Source organism: Pelodiscus sinensis, chromosome 11 (genome assembly GCF_052426305.1).
Source record: "Pelodiscus sinensis isolate ZL-2025 chromosome 11, ASM5242630v1, whole genome shotgun sequence".
NCBI lineage: Eukaryota > Metazoa > Chordata > Testudines > Trionychidae > Pelodiscus > Pelodiscus sinensis.
This window is the reverse complement of record NC_143062.1, coordinates 14,401,798-14,417,711: the sequence shown is the minus strand read 5'-3', so window position 1 is coordinate 14,417,711 and position 15,914 is coordinate 14,401,798. Positions and strand designations below refer to the sequence as shown.

At 49.4% G+C, this 15,914-nt stretch overlaps 1 protein-coding gene across 2 annotated transcripts in view; it reads right to left on the bottom strand.

The window, feature by feature from the left end:
* Nucleotides 1-15,914, bottom strand: part of LOC102448256 (sodium- and chloride-dependent GABA transporter 3) — a 275,725-nt gene that overhangs the window by 112,161 nt on the left and 147,650 nt on the right. The gene's annotated exons all lie outside the window — the stretch shown is intronic.

The following is a 15,914-nucleotide window of genomic DNA, read 5'->3' as shown; positions in this document are numbered from 1 at the left end:
GCCAATGGTCATATAATTAGCTAGAATGCATGTGGAGGCAAGTTGCTTCATATGCAAAGTGGATGCAGATTTCCCCAGTAAATATGCATTTTTAAAATCAGGGTGGAATCTCACCCTACATTGTTTGATTTTGTTTTTTCTGTAGCATGAGCTCTTTAGATGGGAGCCATGACTGATCTATGGTCTTTGGGGGAATTTCTAAGACACGTAAGATGCAAATATTCTTACAAAAATATTTAAGACCTTATGTTAAATGAATTGAAAATGCAAGGTTCATTGAATGGCTGTTGCAGAACTGACAATGGCATTACAGGGGTGTGAAATAAAAAAATTCTTATCTTTGAAAAGAAACATTTTAGACTTTCTACAAATGAAGAATATTGTTAGAAGAGAGAGTGTTGATGAAAGAGGGATGTATCATTGGACCCAAACACCAGTGCAGAATCTGGTCTTTACTGACATCAGTTCCTTTCACTGCATCATCCAAAGCCTTATAGCTTTATTCAGTTCAGATCACCAGTTTCATTCCTCAGGGATCAGGATGAGACTAGTTTAGCTCTACATTCACTCAAGTATTCAACTGATTTGTAATGACAGGCAAATGACCTTCATGGGACTTTTTCTAGCTGCCTGAAGAAAACGTAAAGAAATACTGTAACAAGGACAAAGCCTTTTCTCATTCAGCAGTGGCTTTGCTTGCTTTTCTTGCTTTCAGCAAATGCAATATTTGGGCTAGCAAAGGTTAAGGAAGCTGGATGGCAAATGACATTAAAAACAACTGGATGACAGGCTCTTCAAAGCAGAGCTACCAGGCAGAAAGCGCAGTGTCTCATGTTAGCTCTCCTTTGATTTCTGCACGAGCACTTTCAGCTGATTAACATTTGTCATCTTAGAGCATCTTGAGAAGACCCAAGCTGCTGAATTCCTTTTATATATCACCCACCCTGCCTGTGAGTTGGTGCAAGATGGGGGCCTGAAAGAGACCTTAAGTACTTTGCCTCTATTGGCTCTGCTCACAAAAACTCCACAGAGTCACAGATTCACTGACTTTGGGGGGGGGGGGGGGGGGGGGTAGCTGCCACCACCAACTGAAACAAAACAAAACCGCTTTCTTCTTGAACCCAGGAAGAAAGCACTTGGACTTCTTCAAGAGGGGTACCCTCAAGCTCCTTTACCACAAGAGAGCTTGAAAAACAAAGAGAAAATAAACTGCAGTCTCTAGTAGGGTTGCCAGGTGTCCGGTATTCACCCAGACAGTCCGGTATATTCGCCTCCTGTCCAGTAAAAAAATTCAGAGAACACCGGACACCTAAGATGTTTGGTATTTTCTGATTTTTTTTCCCCAGCCAGGAGGTGAAAATGCTGGGAACCTGGCAACCCTACAAACACTCAGCGCCTGGCCTCCCTCCTTCCTTCCCCCTAACACCACCAGCCCCCCGACCCCCTGCTTACCGGGTTCTGAAATGCTGCTGGCACAAAATGGCTGCCAACCAAGGGTAAGCATTCCCCTGGGTCTCAGTGCTCAACCATTCCCCTGTTCCTATCCCTGCACTCACTCTTAAAGGAGACATGCTGTTTTATTTTAACTTTTTTTTTTTTTGCACAACAACTTTGGTCTCCCCCCCCCCCCTTTTTTTTTCCTTCAACAGATTTTTTTTCCTGGTGTCCTTTTTTTTGTGGGGGGAGGGGCGTGTTCAGTATTTTTGTTTCAACCATCTGGCAACCCTAGTCTCTAGTAGCTGACCTCTTAGTCTTAGGCCAGCGTGCGCGCGCACGCACACACACACACACACACACACCCACCCCTCCTGTTTCTTTCCAGGACACAAGAATCAAATTATCACCTTAAAAAAAGGTGATTTTATTAACAAAACAAAAATGATATACTTAATAAAGCATACTTGGTTGCTAGAGGTATGTCTACACTTGCACCCTAGTTCGAACTAGGGATGCAAATGCAGGCATTCGAAATAGCCAATGAAGCAGGGATTTAAATATCCCATGTTTCATTAGCATGATCTTGCCGGTGCGTTACTATGAATGCCAGCTGATTCAAACCAGGAAGTGCGTGCCGGAACGCATTAGTTCGAACCAAACCCTTTGGTTCGAACTAACGTTACTCCTCAAAAAAATGAGGGTACGTCTACACTACAGCGCTAGTTCGAACTAACTTAGTTCGAATTAGTTAATTCAAACTAAGCTAATTCGAACTAACGTGTCTAGAACTAAAAACTAGTTCGAATTAGCGTTTTGCTAATTCGAACTAGCAAGTCCACATTGAGTGGACTCTGAACAGGGCTTAAGGATGGCCGGAAGCAGTGCCGGCAGGGCATAAGAGGAGGACTTAGAGCATGGAGATGCTGTCTCAGGCTAGCCGAGGGCTGCGCTTAAAGGGTCCCAACCCCCACCCCGGGCACACAGTTCTAAGGGGTGCCCCGCTTGCAAAGAAGTTCTGGCTTGGAGTGCCCGGAGTACCCACACTGGGCACATCACACCACTCAGCCATCAGCCCGGCTGCACTTGCCGCAGGCTGCCATCTGGGGAGAGGGGGTAATTGGGGGGCTGCAGGAGAGCTTCCACCCCCAGAAGCCCGCAGAGCCAGCCCAGTCCTCCCCATCGGGGGCTCGTACCCCATTCCTCCCTCACTTCCTTCCACTTACCCTTCCCTAGCCCCCCTTCTTATTGATGTACAAAATAAAGATAACGTTTCTTCCAACATTGACTCTGTCTTTATTGAACAAAACTGGGGGGAGACTGGGAAAAGGAGGTGGGAGAGGGGAAGAGAAAGGCTGGGAGAAGGGAGGGCAACTAACATGATCAGGGGTTGGGAACAGGTCCCAGATGAAGAAAGGCTACAGAGACTGGGACTGTTCAGCTTAGAAAAGAGGAGACGGAGGGGGGACAGGATAGAGGTCTCTAAAAGCAGGGGTTGGGTGGAGAGGGTGCATTCAGAAAAGTTCTTCCTGAGTTCCCATAAAGAAGGACTAGAGGACACCAAAGGAAAGGAATGGGTAGCAGGCTTGAAACTAGTAAGAGAAAGTTGATGTTCTTGACAAAGCAAATAGTTAACCTGCGGAACTCCTTGCTGCAGGAGGCTGTGAAGGCTACAACTAGAACAGAGTTTAAAGGGAAGTGAGATCAAGTCATGGAGGTTGGGTCCATGGAGTGGTCTTAGCAAGGGGGTAGGAGTGGTGTCCCTGTCCAAAGTTTGTGGAAGGCTGGAGAGGGATGGCACGAGACAAATGGCTTGGTCACTGTCTTCGGTCCATCCCCTCCAGGGTCCCTAGGGTTGGCCGCTGTCGGCAGACAGGCTACTGGGCTAGATGGACCTTTGGTCTGACCCAGGACGGCCATTGTAAGCTCAGGGCTCAGGGTCGGGGGTCTCAGTGGACCCCCTTGATTTTCATGCACACCTGCTCCTGGGTGGCCAGGCTGGCAGCTCTCCTGCCCTAGCCGGCCACTTTCCTGTGCCTAGTGCGGAGATCGTGGACAAGGTGCCTCTTGCGGTCCAGGGCAAGCTCCCGGGAGCCGCCAGCCTGGTCCCGGGAAGAGGGGGAGGGCTGGGGGACATCGGGTGGGTGGCTCTGTGCCGTGCCAGGTGCAGGGTCTGCTGGCTGGGTGCTGGCAGGCTTGCACCTGGCACGGGCACCGTAGCCAGCCCGTGCCCCTTTAAGGGGTCCGGGGCCGGGAGGGGGGCATAGAGTTTCCCTGGTGTTGGCCAGAGTGGCCACCAGGGAAACCTGGGGAGGGCTAGCCTCCCACTAGTTCGAATTAAGGGGCTACACACCCCTTAATTCGAACTAGCTAGTTCGAACTAGGCTTAATCCTCGTAAAATGAGGTTTACCTAGTTCGAACTAAGCGCTCCGCTAGTTCGATTCAAATTCGAACTAGCGGAGCGCTAGTGTAGCGCCTATTAAAGTTAGTTCGAACTAACATCCGTTAGTTCGAACTAACTTTGTAGTGTAGACATACCCTGATTTCCCACATGCATAGAATACAATGACTTAGATCAGGGATGGCCAGCCTGTGGCTCCATAGCCACATGCGGCTCTTCAGAAGTTAATCTGTGGCTCCTTACATAGGTACCAAAATACAGGGCTAGAGCTACAGGTGCCAACTTCCCACTGGGCCAGAGGGTGCTCCCTGTTCAACCCCCAGCTCTGTCCTAGGTACTGTCCTTTCTCCCTTTCCCTCTAGGATTCTGCCACTTCCTACCCTCTCCATGCTTCCCCCATCCAGTGTCTCCCACTGAGAGAGAGCTGATTCCAGTGGGCAGGAGGAAAAGGAGAAGGAGACACTGACCTGTTGGGCTGCCAGTGGGTGGGATGTGCTGAGAGTGGTGGTGGGGAGATGATCAGGTCTGGTGACAGAGAACTGTTGCTCTTTGGCAATGTGCATTGGTAAATTCTGGTTCCTTCTCAGGTTTAGGTTGGCCATCCTTGACTTAGATATAGGGGGAGTTTTAACTAGCTTAATCTGGGAAACCTTCATAGGAAAGTGAATCAGCCACTTCGTTAGAAACTCCTGAGATGTGTCGTGTGTCAAAGTGAAAGTCATGGAGAGCCAAACTCTACCAAAGGAATTTCCTATTAGTCTCTTTGGGTATGTATACACTATAGCGTTATTTCAAAATATCTTATAGTTATTTCGAAATAACGTGTCTACACAAAAAATGCATTTCAAAATAGCGTTTTGCTATTTCGAAATAGTGCGTCCACACTGAGGGTATGTCTACACTACAAAGTTAATTTGAACTAACAGATGTTAGTTCGAATTAACTTTGATAGGCGCTACACACGCGAACCGCTAGTTCAAACTTAATTCGAACTAGCGGAGCACTTAATTCGAACTAGGTAAACCGCATTCCACGAGGACTAACACCTAGTTCGAATTAACTAGTTCGAATTAATGGCTGTGTAACCACTTAATTCGAACTAGTGGGAGGCTAGCCCTCCCCAGCTTTCCCTGGTGGCCATTCTGGGCACCACCAGGGAAACTCTATTGCCCCCCTCTCGGCCCCGGAGCCCTTAAAGGGGCATGGGCTGGCTACGGTGCCCGTGCCAGGTGCAAGCCTGCCAGCACCCAGCCAGCAGACCCTGCACCTGGCAGGCTTGAGCCAGCCACCCGCTGCCACCCAGCCCTCCGCCTCTTCCCGGGACCAGGCTGGCGGCTCCCGGGAGCCTGCCCAGGTCCGCAAGAGGCAGGCGCCCGCCTGGTCTAGTGCAGACATCTTGGACCTCGTCCACGACCTCCGCACTAGGCACAGGAAAGTGGCCGGCTAGGGCAGGAGAGCTGCCAGCCTGGCCACCCAGGAGCAGGTGTGCATGAAAATCAAGGTGGTCCACTGAGACCCCCGACCCTGAGCCCTGAGCTTACAATGGCCGTACTGGGTCAGACCAAAGGTCCATCTAGCCCAGTAGCCTGTCTGTCAACAGCAGCCAACACTGGGTACCCCGGAGGGGATGGACCAAAGACAATGACCAAGCCATTTGTCTCGTGCCATCCATCTCCAGCCTTCCACAAACAGAGGCCAGGGACACCATTTCTACGCCCTGGCTAATACCACTCCATGGACCCAACCTCCATGAATTTATCTCACTTCTCCTTAATCTCTGTTATAGTTCTAGCCTTCACAGCTTCCTGCAGTAAGGAGTTCCAGAGGTTGACTCTTTGCTTTGTGAAGAAGAACTTTCTGTTGTTAGTTTGAAGCCTGCTACCCATTCATTTCATTTGGTGTCCTTTAGTCCTTCTATTATGGGAACTAATGAAGAACTTTTCTTTATGCACCCTCTCCACACCACTCATGCTTTTATAGACCTCTATGGGTATGTCTACACTACCCCCCTAGTTCGAACTAGGGGGGGTAATGTAGTCATACAGAGTTGCAAATGAAGCCCGGGATTTGAATTTCCCGGGCTTCATTTGCATAAAGCCGGCTGGTGCCATTTTTAAATGCCGGCTAGGTCGGACCCCGTGCCGCGCGGCTACACGCGGCATGGACTAGCTAGTTTGGATTAGGCTTCCTAATCCGAACTAGCTGTACACCTCATTCCAGGTGAGAGTTTCTATTTTTGAACACGTGTCCTTTATTTAGTACATCAAGAAGGGGAGCTAGGGAGGAGTAAGTGGAAGGAGGTGAGGGAGGAATGGGGTACAAGCCCCCGATGGGGAGGACTGGGCTGGCTCTGCGGGCTCCTTGGGGTGGAAGCTCTTCTGAAGCCCCTTGATTGACCCCCCCCTCCGGATGGCAGCCTGCAGCAAGTGCAACCGGGCTGATGGCCGAGTGCTGTGATGTGCCAAGTGCGGGCACTCAGGGCACTCCAAGCCAGGACTGCTTTGCAAGTGGGGGACCCTTGAGAACTGTCTGTCCGGGGTGGGGGTCGGGTCCCTTTAAGCACAGCCCTCGGCTAGCCTGAGACAGCAGCTCCACCCTCTAAGTCCTAATCTGATGCCCTGCCGGCACTGCTTCCGGCCAGCCTTAACCTCGGTTCAGGGTCCACTCAGTGTGGACATGCTAGTTTGAATTACCAAAATGGTAATTCGAACTAGTTTTTAAGTCTAGATGCACTAATTAGAATTAACTTAGTTCAAATTAACTAATTCGAACTAAGTTAGTTCGAATTAGTGCTGTAGTGTAGACATATCCTGAGTGGACACTGAATCACATTTAAGGACGGCCAGAACCAGGTCCAGCAGGGCATCAGGTCAGGAGTTTGTGTGGCTGCGTGTTCTGGTAGCCCTCACTCAGGACACCACAGTACTCTGCAACATGCAGCTAGAGCTGCCCCTGGGCACTCTGGTGCTTCTCGTGGACCCATTGCTGCAAGCCTGGCTGCATCCGGGAGGTTCATCGGAGGGCTGTCAATATCCAGGAGACAGTGTGGGAGAGCTTCAACCCGGAGGAGCACTAAGAGCCTCCCTGGTCTGCCCCCACTGGGGGCTTGTGCTTTTCGTGGACACATTGCTGCAAGCCTGGCTGCACTTTCTGCAGGTTGCCATCTGGGAGGTTCATCGGGGGGCTGTCAGTATCCAGGAGGCCCTGCAGGAAAGCTTCCACCCTGAGGAGCACTCAGAGCCTCCCTGGTCTGCCCCACTGGAGACTTGTGCCTCATTCTTCCCTCACGTCCTTCCACTTACCCCTCCCTAACCCCCCTTCCTGATGTCAAATAAAATACATGTATTTTCATGAACACAAACTCTCTTTATTTAACAAAACTGGGGAAGGGGGGGTATGAAACTCTGGTGAGACTGGGGAAAGGAGGCGGGGGGAGGAGAAAAGAGAGGGTGGGAAAGGGGAGAGGAAAACGTGGGAGGAGGGAGCTGGAAGGGGGAAGCAAGGGGAAGAAGGGTGAGGGGAAGCTCAGGGCCCAGGATTGGGGGTCTTATCAGACCAACTTGATTTTCATGCAAACTTGCTCCTGGATTCACATGTGGCTTTTTGTGGCCAGGCTGGCAGCTATCCTGTCATAGACGGCCATGCCTTCTCTGGACCCTGGCAGGCTCCTGAGAGCTGGCAGACTGCTCCTGGGAAGCGGTGGAGGGCTGGCTACCAGTGGCTTGCTGGCTCATGTTTTGGGGCCACTGGGTCAGGGGCAGTGACTTTAAGGGCACTTTAAGGGCTCTACGGAGGGGGGAGGGAGAGGAGTGTTCTTGGTTGAGGCTGGAGTGGCCACCAGGACACCCTGGGAAGGCTGTAGGCCTCCTATTTCAATATAAGTGTCTACACAGCACTTATTTTGAAATAGCTATTTCGAATTTGGCATTATTCCTCATGGAATGAGGTTTACCAAATTCAAAACAAGCACTCCGCTATTTCGAATTAATTTTGAAATAGCGGTTTGGGTGTGTACGGCTGTCATTTCGAAATAACTTTGCTGTGTAGACATACCTTTCGTCTCAGTGAAGCCACTACAGAGCAGAATGGTCAGTCTGCAGATGAAAGTGTCATCCCCAAATATATGGTCATAACTTCTCTAGAGTGTATACAATGGTGTAGTATTCCTTCTCTGAAACAGACCAGTGGCTTTCCTTCTCAGCGAGTTTTTTACTGAGGAACACAACAGGATGGAATTGTTGATCTGGTCCTGTTTGCACCAATATTGCCCCCACACCATGCTCTGACGCGTCTGCGGTGATGAAGAAACGTTTGTCATAGTCTGGGGCCCTTCGGACAGGGTCAGACATAAGGACAGCCTTAAGCTGCTTAAAAGATTCCTAACACTTCTCAGTCCACTTAACCACATTTAGGGTATGTCTACACTACCCCGCTAGTTCGAACTAGCGGGGTAATGTAGGCATACCGCACTTGCAAATGAAGCCCGGGATTTGAATTTCCCGGGCTTCATTTGCATAAGCGGGGAACCGCCATTTTTAAAACCCCGCTGGTTCGAACCCCGTGCAGCGCTAGGTAGGATTCCTACTCCGAACTACCGGTACACCTCGGAATCCTAGTACGAACTACCTAGTTCGAGCCCCGTGTAGCCGCGCTGCACGGGGTTCGAACGAGCGGGGTTTTAAAAATGGCGGCTCCCCGCTTATGCAAATGAAGCCTGAGAAATTCAAATCCCGGGCTTCATTTGCAAATGCGGTATGCCTACATTACCCTCCTAGTTCGAACTAGGAGGGTAGTGTAGACATACCCTTGGTTACTTTTTCCTAGTCAGGTCTGACAATGGTATGGTGATCTCACTGTAGTGCCATACAAATTGCCTGTAATATCCTGCCAAGCGTAAGGATTGGACCTGTTTATTTGACTTAGGGACAGGCCAGTCTTAGAAATCTTCTTCTTTAGCCTGTAGAGGGTTGATAGTGCCTTGATCCACCTGATGCCCCATGTAAGTTATCTTGTTTAGGCCTATTTGACACTTCCTAGTCTTAAAAGTCAACCCAGCCTCTCTTGTGCATTGGAAGACAGCTTGGAGGTGTTCTAGGTGTTCTGCCCATGAATCAGAGAACACAGCAACATTGTCCAGATCGGCTATTGCACATTCTCCAAATCCGACTAGCAGATTATCTACAAGTCTTTGGAAGGTTGCAGGTGCCTTGCGTAGCCTGAAAGTGAGAACATTAAATTCATACAGCCCCACATATGTAATGAAGGCTGACTCATCTAGTGGAACTTGCCAGTATCCCTTGGTTAAGTCTATGGTGAACTGACCTCTTTCACGCCACCCTTGCCTTTCCCGTTGTAGTAGGTTCCTTCATGCCACTCATGATCATCTCTCTCATAAGCTGTGAACTGAAGAACCTTAAATTCTCAGGAATAAAAGTGCTTTAGAGAATTAACATGATATACCTCAGGTATAACGCTATGAGGCAGTTCATTGCTCCTATGTGTTCTTGGACCGTGAATGGTACATCCCAGGATGTTTCCATCTTATTGGCCTGGAGTGCCTTCAAGACCTCACCTACTGAAGGAAGGCTTGCTGGCATGTTTATCATACCAGGCCTTCTGCTCTTGCTGAGCATTCTATAAGTTTTATTGAGCAAGAGCTAATGAGTCCTTGATGGTGTTTTGTAAGTGGCCTACAAAATCCACAACATTAGTTCCTGGAGAAGGGGTAGCCCTCTCCCATTGCTGCTTCACTAATTGCAATGACACCTTAATCTCATGGCCATAAACAAGTTCAAAGGGAGAGAATCCCAAACTGGGATGGGGTGCATCTTTGTAGGCAAACAATAACTGATGAAACACCAGGTCCCAATCATTGGAGTGTTCATTTATGAATTTGCATATCATAGTTCCCAAAGTTCCATTAAATCTCTCCACCAACCATTTGTCTGGTGCTGATAAGGGAAGGCAACCAAGTGGTTTGCCCCATGAGATTCCCAAAGAAGTTCTATGGTCCCTGCCTGGAAGTTAGTCTCTGAATCTGTAAGGAACTCAGAGGGCCAACCTATCCTGGCAAAAATATCTGTTGGTGTCTGGTACAAGCTCTTGGCAGTGGTGTTCCCTAGAGCTACTGCTTCAGGCCATTGGGTGGCAAAATCCATGAAATTAAGGATATATTGTTTTCCTCTGGGTGTCTTTTTAGGGAAAGGACCCAGAATATCCACAGCCACACGCTGGAATGTAATCTCTATTATGGGGAGTGGCTGGAGAAGTGTATTGAGCCGGTCTTGGGGTTTTCCACCCACTGGCACACCTCACAAGACCAGACATATCCTTGCTCATTCCCTTTTAGTGGAATGACTTTCCCAATTGGTCTTTGGTACTGTTTACCCCAACGTGGCCACTAGGGTGATCATGGGCTAAACTCAAGAGCTTTTCCCTGTACTTAGTTAGAAATACCAACTGTCTCTGAGGATGCCAGTCCTCCTTGTGCCTACTAGAAAGAGTCTCTGTATAAAAGTCCTCTTTCTACCACAAACCTGGAGCTGTTAAAAGAGCTGAGAGGTGGGGGCTCACTCCGGGCCACCATGCAAGCTCCCTTAAGACTTTTATCGGCTTCCTGCTCTACCTGGAACTGCTCCCATGATGCTCCCCGCTGGATTGTTTACTTGGGGTTGCTTGTTCTGAAAATGATGCAAGTAGGTGGGTGTCTTTGCTGGCTGTGAACTGCTCTCTGCTGGTGCACTGGGTTGCACTGTAGGTTCTGGTAATGCCTCTTGTGCAGGTGCAGGTGCTGGGTAGGCTTTGCTTACAAAATCTCCCCAGTCACAGATTCACCACCAAGTAAAACATAAAAAAACCTCTTTCTTCCTGAACCCAGAAAGAAAGCACTTGGACTTCTTCAAGAGGGGTACCCCCACGCTCCTTTTCTGCAAGAGAGCTTGAAAAGCAAAGAGAAAATAAACTGCAGTCTCTGTTAGCTGACCTCTTAATCTTAGGCATGCGTGTGTGTGCGCACACGAACACACACACACACACACACACACACACACACACCCCTCCTGTTTCTTTCTGGGACACAAGAATCAAATCACAGAATCATAGAACTGGAAGAGACCTCAGAAGGTCATCAAGTCCAGCCCCCTCCTCAAAGCAGAACCAATCCCAACTAAATCAACCCGGCCAGGGCTTTGTCAAGCCGAGACTTAAAAACCTCCAGGGATGGAGATTCCACCACCTCCCTAGGTAACCCATCCCAGGGCTTCACCACCCTCCTAGGGAAATAGTTTTTTCTAATATCCAACCTAGACCTCCCCCACTGTAACTTGAGACCATTGCTCCTTGTTCTGCCATCCCTCACTACTGTGAACAGACTTTCTCCGTCCTCTTTGGAATCTCCCTTCAGGAAGCTGAAGGCTGCTATCAAATCCCCCCTCACTGTTCTCTTCTGCAGACCCAAATCCCTCAGTCTCTCCTCATAGTTCATGTGCTCCAGCCCCCTAATCATTTTGGACGCCTTCTGCTGGGCGTTCCCATCCTTTCTATAATGGGGGGGCCCAGAACTGTAAACGATACTCGAGATGTGGCCTCATCAGAGCCAAATGAAGGGGAATAATCACTTCTCTAGCTGGCGATGCTCCTTCTAATGCCACCTAATATGCCATTAACCTTCTTGGCTACAAGGGCACACTGTTGACCAATATCCAGCTTCTCATCCACTGTAATCTCCATGTCCTTTTCTGCAGAACTGCTAATAAAAGGTAATTTTATTAACAAAACAAACAAGATATACTTGATAAAGCATACTTGGTTGCTAGGTGATACAAACCAACTGAGTAAACCAAATTAACATACAGAGAACATCTCTGGTGGGTGCCTACTTGGACATAGGGCAGTGGTGGGCAACAAAACTGTGATGGGAGGGCATTCCAAGAATTTGTTAAGTGGTCAAACCCTACACTCTTCCATGATGTTAGTGCAGGAGGTGTGGGGTCTGAGATGGAGGTTATGGTAGAGGAATGGAGTGTAGGAAGAGATGAGGGGTCTGGGAAGAAGTTTGGGTGAAAGGGGGTTGTGACCTAGGGCAGGGGATTGGGATGCAGGGTTAGGAAGGGGTATGAGTGCAGGAGAGATTTCTATTTGGAGAAGGTGTGTGTGGGGGGGTGCAGGATCTGGGAGGGGGTTGTGACCTGGGGTGGGGGATTCAGGGGTTTGGGTTCTGATCTAGGGCAGGAGGAGATTGGAGTGCAGAGTCTCAGAGGGGGTATGAGTGCAAGAGCAGGGGTGCAGAGGGTTTGGGTTGTGACCTGGGGAAGTGGGGGGAGTAGAGGGTTGGGGAAAGGAGGGGCTAGTGCCGGTTCTGGCTGGGAGGCTGTCATGATCATGAGAGATGGCCGGCAGCTTGGAGACTAAGGGGTTAACTACACCTAGCAGGTGGAGTGGCCAATGGGAATGTAGGTAGGAATTTCAAACTGGGACAAAGGAATTTTTGGCTTTTTCCTCTTTTTTGAAAGTTCCCTCCAGCTACTGAAGGAGACAAACATGTCTCTCTCTCCAAGAAACAATTCTTCACTTTCTGTAGGTAGGGTAAAGTTTAGATAAATCTGTTTTATTATTTTATAGTTTGGGAAATGGGATCTGATGTTTTGGCTTTCTTTTGTAACGAAGTTCTAGGTCCATAGAGTTTCTCCATGAGTATATTATTTTGTCACTTTTCCATCTAGTCATTATGCTTGTAGGAGGAATATTGTGGTGATAATAAAAATTTTCTCTTTTCTTTTTATTAACCTGGGATTTGTTAATGGTTATGTCCTGGTTTGTACTTTAGGGCTGAGATTTCCCAAGTGATCTCTCCCCTGATTTTTCACATCAATACTTGGGTGGTGGCAGCGGAGATTTTATCCTCCAAAATCTAGAGTTTTAAGATTTTGGGGGAAGTTTTATACCAAAACCTGGTAGATAAGGTTTTGGGGTACATTTGCTGGCCCCCACTTTTGCATTTATCATGCCAGAGTGGGGAAGGAGCCATGACAAAGGCGCTTACCTAGGAGGCTCCCAGCCAACAGAACAGCAGGTCCTTCAAACAGGCTCCCTGCCTTCTAACCCCTGCATGCCACTCAAAGCAGCCGGCATGTGCTTCTTTGAGGGTATGTCTACACTACAAAGTTAATTCGAACTAACAGCTGTTAGTTCGAATTAACTTTCATAGGCGCTACATAGGCAAACAGCTAGTTCGAACTTAATTCAAACTAGCGGAGCGCTTAATTCAAACTAGGCAAACCTCATTCTACGAGGACTAACGCCTAGTTCGAGTTAAGTAGTTCGAATTAAGGGCTGTGTAGCCACTTAATTCGAACTAGTGGGAGGCTAGCCTTACCCAGCTTTCCCTGGTGGCCACTCTGGGCACCACCAGGGAAACTCGTCTGCCCTCCTCCTGGCCCCGGAGCCCTTAAAGGGGCACGGTCTGGCTGCGGTGCCCGTGCCAGGTGCAAACCTGCCAGCACCCAGCCAGCAGACCCTGCACCTGGCACGGCACGAGCCATCCACCTGCTGCCACCCAGCCCTCCGCCTCTTCCCAGGACCAGGCTGGCGGCTCCCAGGAGCCTGCCCGGGACCGCAAGAGGTGGGTGCCTGCCTGGTCTAGTGCAGACATGGTGGACCTCATCGAGGTTTGGGGGGAAGCCTCCAACGTCCACGACCTCCGCACTAGGCACAGGAAAGTGGCCATCTAGGGCAGGAGAGCTGCCAGCCTGGTCACCCAGGAGAAGGTTTTCATGAAAATCAAGGTGGTCAAGTGAGATCCCCGACCCTGAGCCCTGAGCTTAGAACATAAGAACATAAGAATGGCCGTACTGGGTCAGACCAAAGGTCCATCTAGCCCAGTAGCCTGTCTGCCCACAGCGGCCAACACTAGGTACCCTGGAGGGGATGGACTGAAGACAATGACCAAGCCATTTGTCTCGTGCCATCCATCCCCAGCCTTCCACAAACAGAGGCCAGGGACACCATTTCTACCCCCTGGCTAATACCACTCCATGGACCCAACCTCCATGAATTTATCTAACTTCTGTTTAAACTCTGTTCTAGTTCTAGCCTTCACAGCCTCCTGCAGCAAGGAGTTCCACAGGTTGACTATGTGCTGTGTGAAGAAGAACTTTCTGTTATTAGTTTGAAGCCTGCTACCCATTCATTTCATTTGGTGTCCTATAGTCCTTCTATTATGGGAACTAATGAAGAACGTTTCTTTATGCACCCTCACCACACCCCTTATGCTTTTATAGACCTCTATCATATCCCTCCTCAGTCTCCTCTTTTCTAAGCTGAAAAGTCCCAGTCTCTTTAGCCTCTCTTCATATGAGACCTGTTCCAAACCCCTGATCATTTTAGTTGCCCTTTTCTGAACCTTTTCCAAGGCCAATATATCTTTTCTGGGGTGAGGAGATCACATCTGTACACAGTACTGAAGATATGGCATACCATAGTTTGATACTTCCCCTCCTCCTTCTTCCCCTGGCTTCCCCCTTCCAGCTTCCTCCTCCCAGGTTTCCTCCTCCCCTCTCCCACCCTCTCTCTTCCCCTCTCCCACCTCGTTTTCCCAGTCTCCCCGAGTTTTGTTCAATAAAGAGAGTTTCTATTTTTGAACACGTGTCCTTTATTTTGTACATCAGGAAGGGGGGCTAGGGAGGAGTAAGTGGAAGGAGGTGAGGGAGGAATGGGATACGAGCCCCTGATGGGGAGGACTGGGGTGGTTCTGCGGGCTCCTCGGGGTGGAAGCTCTCCTGCAGCCCCCCGATTGACACACCTCCCCCAGATGGCAGCCTGCAGCAAGTGCAGCCGGGCTGATGGCCGAGTGCTGTGATGTGCCGAGTGTGGGCACTCAGGGCTGCTTGCTGTCCCTCAACGAGTTACACAAGCGAGCGGGGAACCCCGAGAACTGTCTGTCCGGGGTGGGGGTCAGGTCCCTTTAAGCACAGCCCTCGACTAGCCTGAGACAGCAGCTCCACGCTCTAAGTCCTAACCTGATGCCCTGCAAGCACTGGTTCCGGCCAGCCTTAACCTCGGTTCAGGGTCCACTCAATGTGGACATACTAGTTCGAATTAGCAAAATGCTAATTCGAACTAGTTTTTAAGTCTAGATGCACTAGTTCGAATTAGCTTAGTTCGAATGCACTAATTCAAATTAGTGCTGTATTGTAGACATACCCTGAGTGCCCCAAGCCTCAGGGGGATTCTTCACAGGCCACTTGCATCTCATACATGACCCAGGCAGTTCCCATTACCCAGAGCTGCAAGACTGTGCTGGAGACAGGCGCAGCACATGAAGGCTCCCACCTGCAGTCAGCTGTTTCGGGTAAGGTGTGGGGAGCATGCCCAATGCTTACGCAGGGCCACAGGCTGGATCGAACCCGCAAGCCATGTTTTGCCAGTCCCTGTGTTTAAGGGCTGGATTTAGGACACACCTTAGTTTTGGCACCTCCCACTGTCCAGTCAGGGAGCCTCCCAGCTTGCTGTTTTGTGACTCCTGATGTAAAGCTCCCATCTCTCCCCACTCATTCAGCCAACGTACTGAATTTAGGGTTTGCAAATCACATGGATTTTCTACATGCTTAAGAATTAGATGTGGTGATACTAACCATCCCCACACCCTGAACTATTTGTAAATCCATCCCTCATCCACAAGGCTGCAACCATGATGGCTTCTTCATCTCTTTTCCACCCTTCATCAGCCAACTCCCCAACCCTCCTCACTCTTCCCAATTGTCATGGTCATGAGGGATGGCCAGCAGCCTGGGGACTAAGGGGTTAACTATACCTCGCCAGGTAGCAGTCAGCCAATAGAAGTGCAGATAGGAATTTCAAACTGGGACAAAGGAATTTTTGGTTTTTCCATCCTTTGTCCCTGGGCAGTTGACTCTCCAGATACTGAGGGGGACAGGCAATATGTCCCTCTCCAAGAAAAGACTCTTCACCATCTGTAAGTAGGGCAAAGTCTAGATACATCCGTTAGGTTTTACTGTTTTATAGTTTGGGAATGGTACTCTGATATCTGTGCATTTAGAAATGAGGTTTCCTCTCTTTTCT